This window comes from Somniosus microcephalus, chromosome 10 (assembly GCF_052327205.1).
Source record: "Somniosus microcephalus isolate GS21.2 chromosome 10, FLI_Smic_1.0, whole genome shotgun sequence".
In the NCBI taxonomy this organism is placed as follows: domain Eukaryota; kingdom Metazoa; phylum Chordata; class Chondrichthyes; order Squaliformes; family Somniosidae; genus Somniosus; species Somniosus microcephalus.
The window spans coordinates 126,084,596-126,107,689 of NC_140996.1; positions in this window are offsets into that span (position 1 = coordinate 126,084,596).

The following is a 23,094-nucleotide window of genomic DNA, read 5'->3' on the forward strand; positions in this document are numbered from 1 at the left end:
GTGAACTGGAGCAGGTCATCCACATATTGGGACAACTGTCTGGGCTGGCTAAAATCCTTCAAACTGTCGGCCATGCACTGATGGAAAATGCTGGGGCTGTTGTGGAAGCCCTGTGGCAAACAGTTCCACGTGTACTGTTGCCCTTTAAATGTAAAGGCAAACTTGTACTGATGCTCCCTCCTTACAGGGATGGACGAAAAACCCATTTGAAATATCCAGCACCGTGAAAGTGGTCGCGGATGCTGGAATACTCCCGATGAGGTTGGCAACTGCTGCTACTGTGGGTGCGCAGGCTGGGATGTTGCTATTGAGCACCCGATAGTCCACCGTGGCCCTCCAGGAATTGTCCGGCTTTCTGACCGGCCATAACGGAGAATTCACGTGGGTAGCTATCGGTCTTGGAACTCCCTGCTGTACTAATAAGGACATGGCTGATTCCATGTCAGGCTCTGCTTCCCTGGGGAAGTTATACTGTTTCTGTGGTCGGGCCATGGGGTCCCCGTCTATGCTGACCTCAAACCCTGTGACTCTCCCGCAGTCGTGTTTGTGAGTGGCAAATGTGGCCAGGTGGGCCTGCACAAATACCTGGAACTCTGGTGGGGTGTTGCTGACCATGAGCCCGAGGTTATAATCCTCTTTGGGCTTCATGGTGCAGAGGGTCCCCTTCCCTTCCTTACCCGGGATAACTACGATCTCACTGTTCTTTACTTTTCCTGCCCCCCAAAGGCAGTAATTCCTCAAATCCACTAGGATCCCGTGGCCCACAATAAAGTCGTCTCCCAGGACCCCTCTTCCATCCTCCACATCCCATTTCATCAGGACACACGTCCACTTGGAGCGGAGCGGTCCTATCCGAATGGCGAGTGGGATGGAAACCAAGTCGGCCTGTTCCCTACCCGTGAACCCTGATAGACTGTATGGGACCCCGCTGGAGAGAGGTGAGGTGATGGGATTAGCTGAGTAGATCACTGTGCGCAATGCCCCCGTGTCCAACAGATAGGTCCCTGTCACCTTTTTCTCCTCCACTCATCATATCGGAGCGAACACAGATAAACAGGCTGCGCTGGCTCTAGTCACGGCTGTGGGTTGGATGGGGCGGATGGGGTGAGAGCACCGGTGGTGGCTGCTACTCTCCCCTGGCCAGTCAGTAAGGACCTCATGGCATCCAAAAGTGACTCGACCTCTGCGGAAGTGGTCCCTACCCCTGCCTTTTGGGCTGCGGCTGTGGGATGCTTTCCCTTGTTATCCTTCCAAGGGTTTTTGCACTCCTTCCGCCAGTGACCATCCTTCCCACACCCGTAACAATTGGTCTTTGTGTTGGGGGGGTTACTCCATTCCTGGTGCCACTCTTTCCTACCCGGTCCGGGTTTTATCTCGTGCACCTTTCCCTTGGGTGGGTGTGCATCAGCTCCCCTACTGGTCTTGTAAGTCAGAGTAAGCTGCCTAATTGCCGTGAGTTCTGTGGTCTGGGGATCTTTGGGGTCGAACCAGGCTTCTGCCTTGGCCCGGACCTGTGGCAAGCTGTTCGCCACCAGGCAGCGGAGCCAATGCGTCAGGGAATCCCCGTTCAGGAACGTCCGGCCTGGCGTCCCCGGGCAAGCTTTCCAGTACACCGGCCACAGCCGGTCCGCAAAAGCCTGTGGGGTTTCCCCAGAAAGCTGGATCGTCTTCTCCATGCGGGAGAAGGGACTTCCCTCATCCATCCCCATGGCCTCTAGAACCACATCTCTAAGCTCCTCATACCTGCTCTGCCCCCTTTTACACTCGTCAGAGAGGCATTGGAGGAGATTACTCTCCAGGGAGAATAGCAGCATTTTGGCCTTCTCAGCATCATCGCAGTCGTTGATGCTGGCGGTCTGCTCTATTTCCCTGAAGTGGATCGAGGGGCCTCCCTTTGCGGAAAGCTTCGGGACATGGCTGACCATAACCCTGAGCTGTTGGGTGTCGAAGGGTAATACGAACTGGTTTTGGAGGGGTCCCTCAATGTCGCCATTAGCGGGTGGGCCGAACCTCCGATGCCACACTGGGCACATCGGTCCCGGCTCCGGCCTCTCGGGCGGGGGTTGCTCCACTTCCGCCTCCACCTCTGGCTCCGCTTTGGGTTCCACCCCCGGTTCCAACCCCCTTTGCTGCCAAACCTCACTGAAACTTGGCGCTATGGGTGGTGGCCGTGAGGTCTCCTCTCTCTCAACCGGGTATTCCCTAGGCACCACCGATGACGTTGGAACTGTCCTCCCCTCGTTCCCCATAAAATCTGCCTGGCCTGCCTTTGGGCTTATGAGGCATACCATGCCTTTTGCCTTCCAGAGGTCCCGGCTCAGATTTTCTATCCTCTCTCTACAGGGGCCATGGTCTGCCTCCTCAAACCCCTGTTCACTTGCTAGCTTGTAAGCGGCTTTTACCTCCTGTACTTTCTCTTCCTGTTCCCTGATCTGCCTTGCCAAGTGGGTGTTCTTCTCCCGCAACCTGAACTCATTTCCCTTGGCCTCGGTGACTTGGCACCGTAGGTATTCCAACTGGGCCTTGTGTTCTCCTACTATTCTTTATCTGAATGCACGTAGCATTCGTAACAAAATGAATGAGTTAACGGCACAAATAACTACATATGGGTATGATCTTGTGGCCATTATAGAAACATGGCTGCAGGGTGACCATGACTGGGAATTAAACATACCAGGTTATTTAACAATCAGGAAGGACAGGCAGGAAGGGAGTGGAGGTGGGGTGGCTATGTTAATAAAGGAAGGAATCACTATAATACAGAGAAATGATATTGGGTCAAAGGAGCAGGATAGTGAAACAGTTTGGGTGGAGATAAGGAATAATAAGGGGAAAAAAACACTAGTGGGCATAGTCTATAGGCCTTCGAACAGTTGCAACTCTGTTGGACGGAGTATTAATCAGGAAATAATTGAGGCTTGTAATAAGGGAACAGCTATAATTATGGGGGATTTTAACTCTCTTATTAACTGGACAAATTAAATTGGGCAGAGCAGCCTTGAGGATGAGTTCATTGAGTGTATTAGGGATGGGTTTCTTGAGCAGTATGTAACTGAACCGACCAGGGGGCAAGCAACCTTAGATTTGGTCCTGTGTAATGAGACAGGATTAATTAAAAATGTCCTAGTAAAGGATCCCCTTGGAATGAGTGACCATAACATGGTTGAATTCCATATTCAAGTAGAGGGTGAGAAGGTTGGATCTCAAACAAGCGTGCTGAGCTTGAATAAAAGAGACTATGAAGCTATGAGAGCAGAATTGATTAGAGTGGACTGGGAACATAGATTAAAGGGTAAGATGGTACACGATCAGTGGTGTACATTTAAGGAGTTATTTTACAACTTCCAAAAAATATATATTCCACTGAGGAAAAAAGGGTGCAAAAGAAAAGATAGCCATCCGTGGCTAAGTAAAGTAATTAAGGATAGTATCCGACTAAAAACAAGGGCATATAAGGTAGCCAAATCTAGTGGGAGGATAGAAGATTGGGAAGTCTTTAAAAGACAGCAAAAAATAACAAAAAGATTGATTAAGAAAGGGAAGATAGATTATGAAAGTAAATTAGCAAAAAATATAAAAACAGACAGCAAAAGTTTCTATAGTTATATAAAAAGAAAAAGGGTGGCTAAAGTAAATGTTGGTCCCTTAGAGGATGAGACCGGGAAATTAATGGTGGGAAACATGGAGATGGCAAAAACGCTGAACAAATATTTTGTATCAGTCTTTACGGTAGAGGACACTAAGAATATCCCAACACTGGACAAACAGGGGGCTCTAGGGGGAGAGGAGCTAAATATGATTAAAATCACTAAAGGAAGTGGTACTTGGTAAAATAATGGGACTCAAGCCGGATAAATTCCCTGGACCTGATGGCTTACATCCTAGGGTCTTGAGGGAAGTGGTGGTAGGGATTGTGGATGCATTGGTAATAATTTTCCAAAACTCCCTGGACTCAGCAAAGGTCCCGGCAGATTGGAAAACTGCTAATGTAACACCCTTATTTAAAAAGGGTAGTAGGCAGAAGGCTGGAAACTATAGACCTGTTAGCCTAACATCTGTGGTTGATAAAATGTTAGAGTCCATTATTAAGGAGACAGTAACGGGACATTTGGATAAACATAATTTAATAGGACAAACTCAGCATGGTTTCATGAAGGGGAAGTCATGTTTGACAAATTTGCTTGAGTTCTTTGAGAAAGTAACATACAGGGTGGATAAAGGAGAACCGGTGGACGTAGTGAATTTAGACTTCCAAAAGGCATTTGACAAGGTGCCACACAAAAGATTATTGCTCAAGATAAAAAAATGACGGGATTGGGGGTAATATTCTGGCGTGGGTGGAGGATTGGCTCTCTAAAAGAAAGCAGAGAGTTGGGATAAATGGTTCATTCTCGGGCTGGCAATCAGTAACTAGTGGTGTTCCGCAGGGGTCAGTGCTGGTTCCCCAACTCTTTACAATTTATATTAACGATTTGGAGGAGGGGACCAAGTGTAACATATCAAAGTTTGCAGATGATACAAAGATGGGAGGGAAAGTAGTGAGTGAGGAGGACATAAAAAACCTGCAAAGTGACATAGACAGGCTAAGTAAGTGGGCAGAGATTTGGCAGATGGAATACAATACTGGAAAGTGTGAGGTTATGCACTTTGGCAGGAAAAATCATAAAGCAAGTTATTATCTTAATGGCAAGAAACTGAAAAGTACTGTAATACAAAGGGATCTGGGGGTCCTTGTGCATGAAACTCAAAAAGTTAGTATGCAGGTGCAGCAAGTGATTAAGAAGGCCAATGCAATGTTGGTTTTTATTGCTAGGGGGATAGAATATAAAAACAGGGAGGTATTGCTGCAGTTATACAAGGTATTGGTGAGACCGCACCTGGAATACTGCATACAGTTTTGGTGTCCATACTTAGAAAAGACATACTTGCTCTCGAGTCAGTACAAAGAAGGTTCACTCGGTTAATCCCGGGGATGAGGGGGTGGGCATATGAGGAGAGGTTGAGTAGATTGGGACTCTACTCATTGGAGTTCAGAAGAATGAGAGGCGATCTTATTGAAATATATAAGATTGTGAAGGGGCTTGATCGGGTGGATGCGGTGAGGATGTTCCCAATGATGGGTGAAACTAGAACTAGGGGGCATAATCTTAGAATAAGGGGCTGCTCTTTCAAAACTGAAATAAGGAGAAACTTCTTCACTCAGAGGGTGTTAGGTTTGTGGAATTTGCTGCCCCAGAAAGCTGTGGAAGCTACATCATTAAATAGATTTAAAACAGAAATAGATAGTTTCCTAGAAGTAAAGGGAATTAAGGGTTATGGGGAGCGGGCAGGAAATTGGACATGAATCCAGTATCGGAATGGTCATGGCCCTGTGGGTAGTGGAGCGGGCCCAGGGGCCGTGTAGCCTGGTTCTGCTCCTACTTCTTATGTTCTAATTCTGTGTTAGATTTCAGGAGATGGTTTTATTCCTGTTCCTGTCTAGGGTGGAGATCGCCTTTACAGAAGGTAAGTACTGTAGAAAATATAGGGACAGAGTGATCTCCTGGACGAGTTTCGATCGCCTAGATGTGTCGGAGAGGAATTTCCCAGATTTTTTTCTCCCAAATTGGCCATTGGGTTTTTTATCTGGTTTTTCGCCTCTCCCGGGCGATCACATGGGTTCGGGTGGGATGGAGAGTGATAGAAGATTTGAGGTTAGGATCAGATCAGCCATGATCTTATTGAATGGTGGAGCAGGCTCGAGGGGCCGATTGGCCTACTCCTGCTCCTATTTCTTATGTTCTTATGTAAATGTACTCTCTCTTGGTTCAAAGCCTGCAAAGCTACTAATAACTTCTCCCCTGCGAGAGCCTTATCCTGGATCTCCAGGGCTGACTTCCTGAACTCGACTGCCTGTGATGCAACGAGCCCATCCAAGAGCTGGACCTGCTTTTTAAAGCACATCAGCCAAACTGCCTTCTCTAAGGACTTCTTGTGTTCCTTTCCCTCTGTCCACTTAGCTGCTGCATCTATTGGACACCCAGCCCTTAGCAGAGTGGTGATCCACTTAGTGATATTCACCTTGCTAAACACATAATCAGAAATCCTCTCCTCCATCACGGTTCGCTCATCCGAACCATTGTCTACTGTATTGCAACATTGTTGCTGGTGTCCTGCCGCGGTCACCATTTCTGTAGGGGGCGGCGTGTGGTGGTATTTGGCACGTACACCCAGTCAATTATGCCCCTGACTGTTTTGTGAGCAGTTCAAATTGCTCCCATGCCCCTGGGTTCTAGGCACCAGACTTGGGTACAAGGCGGTGGTACAGAGAAGACTCCAGTAGACAGGTGGTTGGATGTAAACAAAAACCAAGATTTTATTGAAGAGGAAAAACTTGATACAATCTTATGGAAAATTACTAGCGTACACTTCTACAGGCAAAAATACAAAAGAAGAATAACTATACTTATACAGGGAATGGGGAACACACAGCACATCGAGGGAAAACAACTATCTTAACAATCCCCTTATCCTTATCCCACCCCCTATACCTAACTAGATTAAGCTATGAGGGGTCAGAACTTCAAGCTCACCAATCAAAAGCTTTGTTAGACTCAAAAACAGCAGTTGGGTTCGGGGTTCGCTCTTGGTTCTCTCTGGAGCCTGCCGTCATCACGTGGCCTCCGAGCACTGCAAGGGCGTTGTCCAGGTTCGAGTACCCCAAAGTTAAAGTCTCTGTTTGGGTACTTTATCTTGCAGGGATGATTCTTCGTCGACAGCTGACAGATTGAGTTGGTGTGCAGATATTCAAAGGTCGGCTGAGGCTGAAGGCCCGATAATTCGAAGCCTCCCCTCAGTTCGTCTCCTCAGTTGGTCGTCTTCAGCCGGTCTTCCTCAGGTGGCCTTCCCTCCAGTGGTCTTCCCTCCTCCCCTCGTCGCATCCTGCCTCGCCTGGCCTGAATTGTCCATGTCCGCCCAACCCGGTGCCGGGGCTAGTTCCAGATGGAGTGGGAAAAAGGCACGGGCAAAGGCCAGGGGGTAAGCGCGGGACGGGGAAAGAGCAGCAGCCATGAGGGCGAGGGGCCGAAAAGCAGCAGCACCAGCACACCAACCAACAAAGAACACACCACGAACACCGACCCCCGATTGCTACCCGGGGGCCTTCAATTATACCTTTGTCGAAAACCCTTACCTGCGCGCCAAATCAGGTTAGTTCTTTGTTTTAATCTTGGCGGGCTATTTTAAATAATGGTAGCAATCCATACTAACTGTTTTTAGCTGGCCGGTAATCGCATTTACCGGCCCGATAATTGGCTTGTATTGTCATGAAAGTTCCTTGATGGGCCTGTCCAGCCTCGATGGCTCTGTTAATCTGTTTCCGATAATATATGTAGACTGCTTGATGGCCTTAACTATAGGCCTAAACTGAATTTAGATTTCTCTCCAATTCGGTCTAATGCATAATTCAGAGCCCTGTCTGGTTTCAAAATACAAACTCTCTCTTCACAGACACTGCAGCTTTGGTTTCGATCCACAAGCTGTCTGCGTTGCAGAGTCCATTTTAAAATCTCACAGGCTTTCTGCCACGAGGCACGGACGCCATCTTGGGTACCCTTTTTGATTTAAAAAGTCCACGCAGGGTCCCGTTTATTAATAACAGCCTTCGGGGAAATGCAGAAATTTTGCAAATCTTACAGATCTGGACCGTAGGTTCCTCCTGCTCATCCTCCTCCTCTGAAGAGGCTGTGTGCTCAGTGCCTTGCTCCTTATACAGCGCTAATCCTCGCTGCTGCGCTATGTTGCACAATGATTCTGGAGACCCTGGCTGATGCGTACTGAAGGGCTCCTCCAGACCTGTCAAGCCATCTGAAGCGCATTTTGAGCATGCCTATTGTCTGCTCTATGACACATCTGGTGGAAATATCTCTCGTCAGCCTCAGTACTTGGCCTCCTCAAGGGTGTCAGGAGCCACATCTTCAGTGAATAGCCCTTGTCTCCAAGCAGCCAGCCAGAAAGTCTGTTTGGAGGAACAAAGAGCTGAGGGAGGGTGGACTGGCGCAGGATGAAAGAGTCATGGCAGCTGCCAGTGAATTTGGCACACATGCACGACGATCTTCCTATGGTTGCGGATGAGCTGCACATTGAGGGAGTGGAAGCCCTTGCGGTTGACAAAGACTCCTGGGTGATGATGGGGTGCCCTGATGGCCACGTGTGCAGTTGATGATGCCCTGCACTTGTGGGAAGCCAGCCAGAGCGGCAAAGCCGAGCGCCCACTCAGTAACATTGGCTTCATCAGTGGCAAAATTGATATAATTGGCTGACTTGTCAAAGAGGGCATCGGTCATCTGTGGGTGGCTGACTGCGAGATGCCGCATATGTCTGCAGCAGATCCCTGGAATGAGTCTGAGGCGAAGAAGTTGAGGGCGCTGCTGACTTTGCCAGCCACTGGTAAGGAATGTCCAGCCGCTCCTCTAGGCTGCAGGTCTTGCTCCAGCAATGTGCAAATGTCTACGACGACCTGGCGCGATAGCCTGAGCCTCCTTTGGCACTGTTGCTCAGTCATGTTGAGGAAGCTCATCCTCTGCCTGTATACCCTGTGTTGGGGGTATCACCTCCGGTGCAGTGCAGCCCTGCGCTGACGCCCTCTGTCCTGTGCAGCATCAGCTGGTTGAGGAGAAGTTTGGTGTTGTTGTTGGTGCTGCTGGTCTGTCTGTAATGCTGGTGCTGGGGCTGATCGTGGCCGGATTCTGAGAACCAAGGTGAGACAGTATAAACGGCACCCATGCTGATGGAATAGATGGCTGGTCAAGTAGAGATGACAGAAGCAATCTGTCAATGATGTGATAGGTTCCACCAATGAGGCGACACTGGATGGCGACTTTACTGGAAACACGTGCAGCCTGTAGAAAGCTAAATCTGTGCTGGCAATGCAGTCAGCAACAGCTTCTGCCCCAGGAAACTGATCAGCTGTGAGTTTTTATTGTACTTTCCACGCTGTGCACTAATCAGCTGGATCAATGGCCACTCAACTTCCACCTCAGGCTAACAGACATGGTTGCCAAGCTGCATGATTCCCATGGTCATCCAGTGAAACTTGAAAGGTAGGGTTAAAAAGACTCTTAAGGGTCTGACAAATACCTAATAATTATTTAAATTAGCTCCCCCGCCTCTGCCATTCGGGTCGCTGCCGCACCGGCAAACGCACCCGTGGGAAAGGCACGTGGGGGCGCAAGGGGGTGGGACCCCGAACCACTGCAAGATATTTCAAATTTCTCACCCAACCCACCTCCGATCACGCCTGCATGGACCCCACAATATTCCAGCCTTAGATTGATCTGTAAAGGGTTAAGTTGGGGGAATCAGGAAACAGTTAAAGAACAGAAGTGATACGCGCAGGAGACAAAACGAGGCATAATGAGAGAAGGAAGTGGCTGCCACCATCTACCCGCTAACTTACACTTCTTCAATCCTTTAAGGGGCACAGCTGAATTGGATGAATGTATCTTATCTGTCCCTTCTCCTGCCATGCCAGACACGCTGGGCAATCCTGCTTGGTTCCTGGCTGCCATCAGCTGTTGTTGCCTCATATTGAGAAGACTCTATAGGAACAGAAAATGATGTGTTCCAAGGGTTTGAGGATGGAATACCTTCTAAGAAACATAAGATATCAATTTATATATTGTTACTGTTGTGCAACGTATCTGTGATACTGAATAAGTGAATGAATGAGAACAAAAAAGGGGGATACTCACTGGTAAGTGCCAGCATACCTTCAAACTCCTCTTCCCCAATTCATTCAATGGATTTTGGCCCAAAAATGCCTAGAGCTGTCACCTCAAATATGGCCAGCTTTGGGCGTTCTCTGCTAATGGTGTCCACTAACAGTAGTTGTGAACGGCCTTCTCCTGGAAGCACACACAAGATATCCAGATGATAGAAATTCACTCGGCACCCATTAACCAATCCGCATCCCTCATTATGTGAATGCACTGCAATGAACCATACATACTGGTTCAGGTGACAATGTTGGTTCACAGCACATCTTTCAATATTAATGCATCACAGTGAAAACTATCTGTGTCCCTTCAGATTGTCTCCTTAAAAATGTGTATTGAAAATCGTCTCTAATACTCTGCATGCTACTTCATGAGGATGTTGCCGTGCACAAATCTAATTTATCTTTGTGAACTATGTCACAAAAGAAAAAATAATATATGCAAAAATAGGTATGCTTCCTTTGACATTCCTCATGATATCACGGAACTTCTTCCGAATTTGTCCCCAGGACCAACTGCATTCATTCTCTTATCCACTTCTCCTTTGATATTAGCTGGTCCTCTGCTCAAGAGCTCTTTTCTTTGCTGCACCTCCTGCAGCAGGATCTTCAAGGCTTTCTCAATAAACATTCCTGTTTGTAGATATTTTTGGATACTTGCACCTCTGGCCACTTTACCTGTAACTGGTCATTGTTCTTCTCCAGCAAGCACAACTTTCACTGTAGTAAAGCTTCCCCTTCCCTTTAATGGAAAGCAACAGTCTTTTAAGATCTGCTGATGCAATCCCACTCATTGCCAGCACAGGCATGTCTGTGCCATGAGCAGGTGCAGCCCCAATTCCACCATCGGAGTATTGGGGCTAATGAGTACTCATCTTGATAAACATAGAAGATAGGAGCAGGAGTAGGCCATTCGGCCCCTCGAGCCTGCTCCGCCATTCAATGAGATCATGGTTGATCATCCAAATTCAGTACCCTGTCCCTGCTTTCTCCCCATATCCCTTGATCCCTTTAGCCTTAAGAAATATATCCAACTCCTTCTTGAATATATTTAATGAATTGGCCTCCACTGCCTTCTGTGGTAGAGAATTCCACAGGTTCGCCACTCTCTGGGTGAAGAAATTCCTCCTCATCTCTGTCCTAAATGGCTTACCCCTTATCCTTAGTCTGTGACCCCTGGATCTGGACTGCCCGGCCATCAGGAACATCCTTCCTGCATCCAGTCTGTCTAGTCCTGTTAGAATTTTATAAGTTTCAATGAGATCCGCTCTCATTCTTCTAAACTCCAGCGAGTATAAGCCCAATCAACCCAATCTCTCCTCATACGTCATTCCTGCCATCCCAGGTTTCAGTCTGGTGAATCTTCACTGCACTCCCTCCATGGCAAGAACATCCTTCCTCAGATAAGGCGACCAAAACTGCACACAATACTCCAGATGTGGTCTCACCAAGGCCCTGTACAACTGCAGCAAGACATCCTTGTTCTTGTACTCGAATCCTCTCACTACGAAGACCAACATACCATTTGCTTTCTTAACCGCCTGCTGCACCTGCATGCTTACCTTCAGCGACTGGTGCACAAGGACACCCAGGTCTCGTTGCACTTCGTCTTCTCCCAATCTATTGCTGTTCAGATAATAATCTGCCTTCCTGTTTTTGCCACCAAAGTGGATAACCTCGCATTTATCCACATTATACTGCATCTGCCATGCTTCTGCCCAATCACCCAACCTGTCCAAATCATACTGGAGTTTCTCGGCATCCTCCTCACAGCACACACGCCCACCCAGCTGTGTGTCATCTGCAAACTTGGAGATACAGGTAGACTACCCTTTATCCGGACTTCCGAAAACCGAAACCCTCTAAAAACCGAAGGTTTTTTCGTTCAGCGTAAGTCGTGCATACGACTTACGCTGAACGAAAAAACCTTCGGTTTTTAGAGGGTTCCGGTTGCGGAAGTTCGGATAAAGGGTAAGTCGTGCGCACGACCCCCCGCCAACCCCCCCGCCAGCCCCGACAACCGCCGACCCCCCCGCGGACCCCGCCGGCCCCGACAACCGCCGACCCCCCCGCGGACCCCGCCAGCCCCGACAACCGCCGACCCCGCCAGCCGCCGACCCCCCCCCGCAGACCCGCCGGCCCCGACAACCGCCGACCCCCCCGCGGACCCCGCCAGCCCCGACAACCGCCGACCCCCCCGCGGACCCCGCCAGCCCCGACAACCGCCGACCCCGCCAGCCCCGACAACCGCCGACCCCGCCAGCCGCCGACCCCCCCGCGGACCCCGCTGGCCCCGACAACCGCCGACCCCGCCAGCCCCGACAACCGCCGACCCCCCCGCGGACCCCGCCAGCCCCGACAACCGCCGACCCCGCCAGCCGCCGACCCCCCCCCGCAGACCCGCCGGCCCCGACAACCGCCGACCCCCTCGCGGACCCCGCCAGCCCCGACAACCGCCGACCCCCCCCCCGCGTACCCCGCCGACCCCGACTGACTTACGCTGAGCGTCAGCGTAAGTCGTGCGCACGACCCCCCGCCGACCCCCCCACGGACCCCCGCCGACCCACCTTCCGAAATCCGAAATTCTCCTTTATCCGAAACTCGGCTGGTCCCGAGGTTTTCGGATAAAGGATAGTCTACCTGTATTACATCTAGTTCCCTTGTCTAGATCATTTATATATACTGTGAATAGCTGGGGTCTTAGGACCGATCCCTGCGGTACCCCACTAGTCACTGCCTGCCACACAGAAAAAGAGCCGTTTATTCCAACTCTTTGCTTCCTGTCTGCCAACCAGTTCTTTATCCAAGTCAGTACCTTGCCCCCAATCCCATGTGCCTTAACTTTACATGCTAATCTCTTATGCGGGACCTTATCGAAAGCCTTCTGAAAGTCCAAATACACCACATCCACTGCTTCTCCCTTATCTATTTTACCAGTTATATCCTCAAAAAATTCCAGTAGATTAGTCAAGCACGATTTACCTTTTGTAAATCCATGTTGACTTTGTCTGATCCTGTCACTGTTTTCCAAGTGCTTTGCTATTACATCTTTTATAATGGACTCTAACATTTTCCCCAGTACCGATGTGAGGCTTACCGGTCTGTAATTGCCCGTTTTCTATCTACCACCTTTTTTGAATAGTGGGGTAACATTAGCTACCCTCCAATCCATGGGAACTGTTCCAGAATCTATCGAATTTTGAAAGATGACCAGCAATGCATCTACTATTTCTAGGGCCACTTCCTTATGTACCCTGGGATGTAGATTATCAGGCCCTGGGGATTTATCGGCCTTCAATCCCATCAATTTCGATAACACCATTTCCCTACAAATACTGATTTCTTTCAGTTCCTCCCTCTCATTAGACCCTATGTTCCCCGACATCACTGGGAGGTTATTTATGTCCTCCTTTGTGAAGACAGAACCAAAGTATGTATTTAATTGGTATGCCATTTCTTTGTTCCCCATTATAAATTCCCCTGATTCTGACTGCAAGGGACCCCCGCTTGACTTCACCAATCTTTTTCTCTTCACATATCTATTAAAGCTTTTAGTCAGTTTTTATGTTCCTTGCAAGCTTACTCTCATACTCTTATTTTCCCCCTCTTAATTAATCCCTTTGTCCTCATTTGTTGAATCCTAAACTGATCCCAATCCTCAGGTTTACTGCTTTTTCTGGCCGATTTATATGTCTTCTCCTTGGATCTTATGCTATCCCTAATTTCCCTTGCTAGCCACAGTTGAGTCATCTTTTTTGTTTTATTTTTATGCCAAACAGGGATGAACAAATTCTGTAGTTCATCCATGTGATCTTTGAATGTTGCCATTACCTATCCACCGTCAACCCTTTGAATAACATTCCCCAATCAATCCTACCCAACTCGCGCTTCATACCATCGTAGTTTCCTTTATTTAAATTCAGGACCCTAGTCTCTGAGTCAACTACTTCACTCTCCATCTTAATGAAGAATTCTCTCATATTATGTTCGCTCCGACCCAAGGGGCCTCGCACAACAAGATTGCTAATTAATCCTTTCTCATTACATAATACCCAGTCTAAGATGGCCTGATCTCTAGTTGGTTCCTCGACATATTGGTCCAGGAAACCATTTCGTATACACTCCAGGAATTCCTCCTCCACAGTATTGTTACTAATTTGGTTAGCCCAATCTATATGTAGATTAAAGTCACCCATGATAACTGCTGTGCCCTTATTGCACGTGTCTCTAATTTCCCATTTAATGCCATCCCCAACCTCAGCATTACTGTTTGGAGGTCTGTATACTACTCCCACTAATGTTTTCTGCCCCATGGTATTTCTCAGTTGTACCCATACAGATTCCACATCATCAGAGTTAATATCCTTCCTTTCAATTGTGTTAATCCCCTCTTTAACCAGCAATGCTACCCCACCTCCTTTTCCTTTTTGCTTATCTTTCCTGAATATTGAATACCCCTGGATGTTGAGTTCCCAGCCTTGGTCACCCTGGAGCCATGTTTCCATAATCCCAATTATATCATATCCGTTTACCTCTATTTGCACAGCTAATTCATCTACCTTATTACGAATGCTCCTCGCATTAAGACACAAGGCCTTCAGGCTTGTTTTTTTAGCACTCTTACACCTTTTAGAATTATTATTTACTGTGGCCATGTTTCATTTAAACCCTTGATTTCTCTGACTGCCACATTTGTTTTTCTCCTTCCTGTGTTTTGCTTCTATCCTTGTTTCCCTTTTGTCTGTCTCCCTGCTCAGGTTCCCAACCCCCTGCCATTTTAGCTTAAACCCTGCCCCAGAGCACCAGCAAACACTCCCCCTAGAACATCAGTCCCGGTCCTGCCCTGGTGCAAACCGTCCTGTTTGTACTGGTCCCACCTCCCCCAGAACCGGTTCCAATGTCCCAGGAATTTGAATCCCTCCCCCTTGCACCATTCCTCTAGCCACATATTCATCTGAAATATCCTTCTATTTCTGCTCTGACTAGCACGTGGCACTGGTAGCAATCCTGAGATTACTACCTTTGAGTTCTTATTTTTTAATTTACCTCCTAACACCCTATATTCAGCTTTTAGGAACTCATTCCATTTTTTACCTATATTGTTGGTACCTATATGCACCATGACAACTGGCTGTTCACCCTCCCCTCCCAAAATCTTCTGCAGCCGTTCTGAGACATCCTTGACCCTTGCACCAGGGATGCAACATACCATCCTGGAGTCATGTTTGCGGCTGCAGAAACGCCTATCTATTCCCCTTACAATAGAATCCCCTATTACTTTAGCTGTCCTACTCTTTTTCCTCCTGTCCTGTGCAGCATAACCACCCACAGTGCCAGGAAGTTGGCTGCTGCTGCCTTCCCCTGATAAGCCCTCCCCCGCAACATTACTCAAAGTGGTATATCTGTTTGAGAGGGGGATGGCCACAGGGGACCCCTGCACTACCTGCCTGCACCTACTACTCTGCCTGGTAGTCACCCATTCTCTTCCTGCCTGTGCAGCCTTTACCTGCGGTGTGACCAACTCCCTAAACGTGTTATCCACAACGTCGTCAGCATCACGAATGCTCCAGTATGTATCCACTCGCAGCTCCAGTGCCGCAATGCGGTCTGTCAGTAGCTACACCTGGATACACTTCCCGCACACATGGTCGTCAGGGACACAGGAAGTGTCCCTGATTTCCCACATAGCGCAGGAGGAGCATACCACGGGGCCGAGCTCTCCTGCCATGACTTACCCTTTAATTAATTCAAATTAAATTAAATCAAATTAATCCCACCAATTACACTACAATTAAATGATATACATATGGGCCCTGGTTTACCAGCAGTCCCTGCTACACCACAGACACCCTATAAACTATAAACCACAAAATTTAAGTTTGGAAAAAAGGAGAAAGAGAGAACTACTCACCAACCAATCACTTACCTGCTTTCTGGTGACGTCACACTTCGATTACTTTTTACTTCTCTCTCTCCCTCCCTCTGAGCTTGGAGATTGGTAAGCCTACCTGCGCCTCGTCGCCTGTTTAAATCACCACCGCTGCCTCGCCCCACACAGGTCCGCCGCCGCTGTGGGGCCTAACTGCTCCTCGCCTCTTTATATCATTGCCGCTGCCTCACCCCACACAGGTCTGCCGCCACCGCCGCTGTGGGGCCTACCTGCTCCTCGCCTCTTTATATCACCACCGCTGCCTCGCTCCACACATGTCCGTCGCCGCTGTGGGGCCTACCTGCTCCTCGCCTCTTTATATCACCGCCGCTGCCTCACTCCACACAGGTCCGCTGCTGCTATGGGGCCTACCTGCTCCTCGCCTCTTTATATCACTGCCACTGCCTCGCTCCACACAGAGCCACCGCCGCTGTGGGGCCTACCTGCTCCTCGCCTCTTTATATCACCACCGCTGCCTCACTCCACACAGGTCCGTCGCTGCTGTGGGGCCTACCTGCTCCTCGCCTCTTTATATCACCGCCGCTGCCTCGCTCCACACAGGTCCGCCGCCGCCGCTGCTGTCAAAATCAAAAATGTTAATAAAGTCTGACGTGAAGTATGTAATGAGAAAATCACAAAAAAACAAGCAGGAAAGAAATGTGGGAATACACCCTGAATTAAAGCAAGGCTTAAAAAAACTTCAAATCCAATCTAACATTATTCAATTCCAAATTATTACATTCCAGCATTGAATTCCTCTGTTTAGAACAGGATATGATCACCTGTCATTATTCCTATTCCTACAACATGTAGATGATAGTTATTCATCAAGATAAAAATATTAAACTTTCATTTTTTTATCGGAATCTAAAAACTGAAGGAAGAGATTTCCCCATGTATGTTTGGTGTAGCAAAATTATAAGCCTGCCCTCTATGAAACACATTAGGGATTGATGTAAGAAAAAGGAGGCTTACCATCAAGTAACTTTAAAGTAAGCTTTAAGTAACTTATAAACACACTATATACAAGAGAGGTCTTTACCATGCCTCTGGTAGAAGACTCTTACGATACTGAACAGACCAGTATTTATACCAGTCCAACAGGAAGTGACATATGACAGGAAGTGAGGTATGTACACAGTTCATAGTTCATAGTTCACAGTTCACAGGAAGTGATGACATAACTTCCCGGAAGTTATTATTTTTATCACATTCTTCCCTCCTGCAGGATTAGGAGGCTGTGGTCTACCTTTTGGTCCGCAGCCGCCGAACAAGGAAGAGTCGCACCCGTTTGGATTCCCGTCGTAGAGGGTCGCTGGTCCGCTTACATGCGGTTGGCCATTGGTCAGAGTCCGTGTGGCCTGGATTGCCCTGTGAAGGGTCGGGGAGATCATGGCTTCGAGTACGAGCCCCAATAGGTTCAAAGTCGGACTGCCTCTGTTCAGAGGGAGGTGCAGAGCTGGTCTGTGGCAGACCAGTACTTTCATGCGCGGTACTGGGAGGGTCGCAACCTTGAGCACGGGGTTCTACCGGCACCAAGCTAGTTGGTGTCTGATCAGGATCCTGGAGAGGGTACCCGATAGGTCCCAAGAGTTTCCTGGTGAAATGCCATCACCCGATGTCCCACTAGGTCCTGGTGGGCAGGGAGCCAGATCCCGTAATGATACGGTAGATTCTCGGCCGTCGGAATATCGTATGTTTGCATAGGTGGGGTTGGCATCGGTTAGTTCGACCTCGTCTACAAGAGGGTCATTTTTAGACGTCCGAACGTATCTTCGGAGTAATACAGGTCCAGGAGTAGTTAGCCATGACGGGAGTGATGTCCCATGAGATGAGCGACGCTAGAATCCAAAGAACCGCTCATGAGGTGTAGTATTTGTGGCTGTAGAAAGCAGGGACCGTATAGAGTGCAATGCATCCGGAAGCACTGTTTCCCATTGCTGGTCTGGTAGGCCCCGAGATCTTAAAGCGAGACGTACGGAATTCCAGATGATACCGTTATACCTCTCTTCCTGCCCATTTCCGATGGGATGGTATGGTGTTGTTTTGCTTGTAGCAATTCCCCGTTCTGAGAGGTAGTCCTTGAGTTCCCTCGACATAAAGGATGGACCCCGATCTGAGTGAATATAAGCCGGCATGCCACAGAGAGAAAATACCTGCTCAAGGCAGCAGATTACTGTGGACGCCAGCATATTGGAGCAGGGGAAGGCAAATGGAAAACGTGAATATTCGTCGATCATGGTGAGCAAATATGTGTTCCGAGTTGAAGAGGGCACTGGGCCCTTAAAATCGATGCTAAGTCGTTGCATCGGTTGGGTTGCATGTATGAGTATACCATCTGAGGGGCGGGAGAACTGAGGTTTTAATTCCGCACAAAGCCGGCATTCTGAGCATATTTTCTTTACATCTCCAGTGGAAAAAGGGAGATTCCGTGATCGTACGAAATGTAGCATGCGCGTAACGCCAGGATGACACAAACCATTGTGGACATCCATGAGAGTGGAGGATGACATAGTGGCGCAGAATGCCCGTGTGAGGGTGTCCGGGGCCACATTCTCCTTGCCAGGCCGATAGAGAATGGTATAACCAAAAGAGGCCAGTTCCATCCTCCAAAGTTGTATTTTATTATTCTTAATTTTGGTTCGTTTTCGATTATCGAGCATGAAGGCGACTGATCGTTGGTCCGTGATCAATGTAAAGTGCTGGCGAGCTAGAAAATGGTTCCACTTCCGTACTGCCTCTATGATGGCTGTGGCTTCTTTCTCAACCGGAGGATAATGTAGCTCGGCACCTTGTAAGGTCCTGGACATAAATGCTACAGGACGACCTTCCTGATTCAGAGTAGCCGAGATCGCCACCTCCGAGGCATCACATTCAACCACGAAAGGGAGATTCTCATCAATGGAGTGAAGAGCCGCTTTCTCCAACTGTTTTTTGAGAAGGTTAAAGGCTGCAACAGCCGCTGTTCCCAGTGGAAATGATCTAGCATGCAGCAAGGGTTGGATTTCGTCCGAAAAATGAGGAATCCATTTAGCGTAGTATGCAAACAGACCGAGAGCCCGACGTAAAGAAGCCGGATTCTTAGGTGACGGGAGCTCTTGGAGCGGGCGAAGTCTTTCTGGGTCTGGCTTAATGATACCATTGCCTACGCAGTAGCCAAGGATGTTGATGGTCGGTTGCGACTCAACAGATTTGGATTCATTCAGGGTCAAATTACGGCGATGGAGGGCATCCCGAAATTTTTGGAGGTTGGAGTTGTGTTCCTGTTGATCGTGACCTGCAATGGTAATGTTATCAAGATAGGGAAAAGTGTCCCTTAGGTTTTCCTGCTTAACCAGGCTATCCATTGCCCGTTGAAAGACAGCCATTCCATTCGTAACCCCGAATGGGAGGCGACGAAATTGGTACAGCCGTCCATTAGCCTCAAAGGCTGTGTACTGCTTATCTGAGACCTTCAAGGGTAACTGATGATAGGCACTTTTTAAATCGTAAGTTGAGAACACTTTGTATTCGGCCAGTTTATTAACCATATCATCAATGCGTGGCAATGGGTAGGCGTCCAAGTCGGTATATTGATTGATGGTTTGCGAATAATCGATGCATAGTCGCTGTTTGTGAGGTTTTAGAGGGTTCTTGACAATGACGACTTGAGCCCGCCAGGGCGACGAACATGGTTCAATGATATCCTCTGCTAGAAGTCGAGAGATTTCAGCCGCAATAAAAGACTGGTCTTCCTGATTAAAGCGCCGCGATTTCGTTATTATCGGTTGGCATTGAGGCGGAATACTGGCAAATAATGAGGGTTCATCAAGTGAAGCTGCTGATAATGCACAAAATGGTAATTTAGACGCTATATTAGAAATAGTAAGTCCGGGTTTGGATCCACCAAACTCAATGGTGAGTTTCTTATGCTGTTTTTGGAAGTCCAGTCCTAAGAGGAGATCACTACATAAGTCCTTGAGCACCGAAAGTCGGGTGGAGGGATACATACGACCATGAAGTGTCATATCAACAACACAAAAGCCGGAGATTCTGGTATTAAGTGATGACTGGGCCATCGCAATTGCCTGGTCCGATGGGAAGACATGTAGTTTCAATTTCGCAACAATCTGTTCCTTAATGAAACTATCAGTACTTCCTGAGTCAATTAAGGCATCTAAGGTATGCCCTTTAATTGAAATTTTTGTGGCTGCATGAGACAGGTTCTGTGGGCAAGCAGCTGTAATTGGTGTCGTTGCACAGAGAGTGGCTAAAACTCTCGGTGTGCTTCTTCGGGAGAGAGCTCGAGAGGAAGCTTGATAGGTCCTAGCTGGAGCATCTTGATAGGCCCTAATTGGGGCAGTTCGGTAGGCCTTAGCTGGATTGGCCCTCGTAGAGGCCCTTGATAGGCAAACTTTAGCAAAGTGTCCTTTTTTCCCGCAATAACTGCAGATTGCATTGCGAGCAGGGCAGGTTTTCCTAGGGTGAAAAGCATCTCCACAAAAGAAGCATTCCTTCCTAGATTGCCAAGAGGCTGCTAAAGTGGGGTCGTCCTCCTCTTCTTCATCAGAATTATCAGAATTAGATTCCCCCATGATAGGGTTCACCTGAGACCGCTTGAATTGTCTGGTTGCAGCTACAGCAGCAGATCGAGATCTGGGCAGCTGATAGAGGTCTGCATTTCTCTTTGCCAAATCCAGTGAACAAGCTAGGTCAAAAGCTTTTTGTAGCTCAAGTGTTTTACTTTCTAGTAGACGCTGGCGTATAAATGGAGAGGCAATCCCGCAGATGAAAGCATCACGAATCATTTCTTGGCGGTACAGCTCAGCTGAGGCTGCCTGAAAGTTACAATCTACGCTGAGCCTGCGAAGTTCTTGCAGGAATTCGTCAATTGATTCCCCTGGCCCTTGTTGGGCTGTGGCCAGTAGATGTCTAGCATAGACCTCATTTGGGGTCTTGGCATACAGTTTCTTAAGTGCCCGAATCACCTCATCGTAATTATCCCATTCATCAACATATTCGAACACTTTTGGGGTCACATAATTGATAAGTATCTTCAATCTAGCAGGAGCATCCGCTTCACATTCATCCAGAAAATTCTCAAAAGTACGGTACCAATGCTTCCATACCCTGCCAGCTGCTGGTGCATTCGGGTCCAAGTCCAGACGAATAGGTCTAAGGATTTTCTCCATGATGGGTGGTTCCCTGGATCCTTAATTCCGAGTTTGTCCGAAGGTCTAGTATTTGTGAGTGTAAATACTAAGTTACTTAAATTGATGTAAGAAAAAGGAGGCTTACCATCAAGTAACTTTAAAGTAAGCTTTAAGTAACTTATAAACACACTATATACAAGAGAGGTCTTTACCATGCCTCTGGTAGAAGCCTCTTACAATACTGAACAGACCAGTATTTATACCAGTCCAACAGGAAGTGACATATGACAGGAAGTGAGGTATGTACACAGTTCATAGTTCACAGTTCACAGGAAGTGATGACATAACTTCCCGGAAGTTATTATTTTTATCACAGGGATTTCACTACACCTAGGGGAAGAACCTGCTGGTGCAAACTGGGCACCAGAACAGGTAGCTTCGAAGCCCGATTGAAATTGGACCTTGGGCCTCATTTAAATTATCCAGCCAGCTGCAATTGCCTGCTGCACATTCCCAGGCAACTCGCCGGTGATCCAGACATCAATTTTGGGCCACTGCAATGGCAGCAGCAGATCTCTGGTAGATCCTGAAAGGGTGGGAGGCGATCGGGAGGAGGCCAATTGGATGCCGGCAGTTGTCTTTGGGACTGCTGCTGAGCCAGGAGGAGTACTAGCTCCGCATTCAGGTAAAAAATTTAAAGAAACTTTAAGGACCGCTGGTTAAGCCACATGTAGACCTGGTTATCCTGAATGCAACAAGCCTGACACCGACTGCATTCAAAGTAGCCAGATATCAGGAAGGGGTCCTAAAGTCATTAGGCCCCTCATTAACAAATGAAAAGGACCTAATGTCTGTTTTAGGTGGCTGCTTGGGACGCCTAAAAATCACTCAATCGAATATAGGATTAGTTTTTCAGGCACCTTTGGGGCATGGAACATAGCCCCAGCAAATTAGCTTTTTTGTGTCTCTTTTAACCACCCAGAAAACATGCGCAACGAGATGCAATTTCTAGGCCCTAGTGTTTAGAGGAATAATTTGCCCATGGCGTCCTCCTTGCTTCTTGGGTTGAAAGCTAAAGTCCGTTTCTGTTCATCAGCAGTTAATATTTTATTCAGGGGTGTAATTCCACTCTGCCCACTCTTTGTAGATCTTTGATCGAGGGCACCTTCATTTATGTGACCCTACTGAAAAGGCAGTTTCTACAGTCTTCTGCAACTCTCTTTGTTAATTTTGTGGGCTATTTTAACTCATAGGGCTGGATTATCATTGAGGAGGCAGGTAGGAGGTGGGACTACAACTTTTGGGGTTGTAGTCCTGCCTCCATCGAGTTCTAGCCAACCCACACGATTTAGACTTGATTGACCTTGTTGAGCCCACTCAGCGGGCTCAGCAGGCCAATTAAGGGCCACCCGGCAACAGGTGACGTCACAGATTGAAATTTAATCTGTCAAGACCTTTTGACAGATGGAATATCAGCGTTTCACAGCTGTTAACCTGGAGTACAGATTGTCAGTGTTTAATCCCTTCCTCTCAGGATGATTTAGAGATCTCCCCGGAACAGAAAGCAGAGGCTGCGGATTTTGACAGCTGGCAGCCATTCTGCTTTCTGTGCCGGTGAGATGAGGGACTCCCGAGACCTGAAGGAAGGAAGGCTGTAAAGGTTAGTAGAACTTCTTTAAACGCTTTACACAGACCAAACACACTTACCTTTGCACTCATGCACCCATCACTCACCTGAACACCAGACATCTCGACCCCTCCAAGCCCTTCATCCCGACGGCCCGCCTCACTAACTTGCCATTGTTTGGAGCCGTCGGGAATCCCACATTTCAACAATGAAAATAGGGATTAGCTAAAAACTGCCTGTTAACTACCCGTTAACAGGCAGTTAATTGGCACTAATCCCCTTCCCGCCTCCTTTGAAACTGGCATGGGGCGGGATGGGGTTCTTGACCCCCGATTTCGGGATTTTAATCCCCCACATGCCTTCAATCCCAACTCCACGGCCCAATGAAAATCCAGCCCATACTGTTCAATATGCAGGTGACTGTCATATCCAGCCCATTTTTCATCTTTCCTTCAATTTATTCATTTATGTATTAGTGAAAGAATACATGAGTCTCCTGGTCCCACATTTGCTGTCAGCAGAAAGTAAATCACACTCATTAACAAAAGTCACTTGGATCATTTCCATTTGTTACCATGCTTATATTTGCATTATTAAAAGTTCCATGCTATTGAATGGCATAAGTTGCCATCGTATATTAAAAATTTATGAG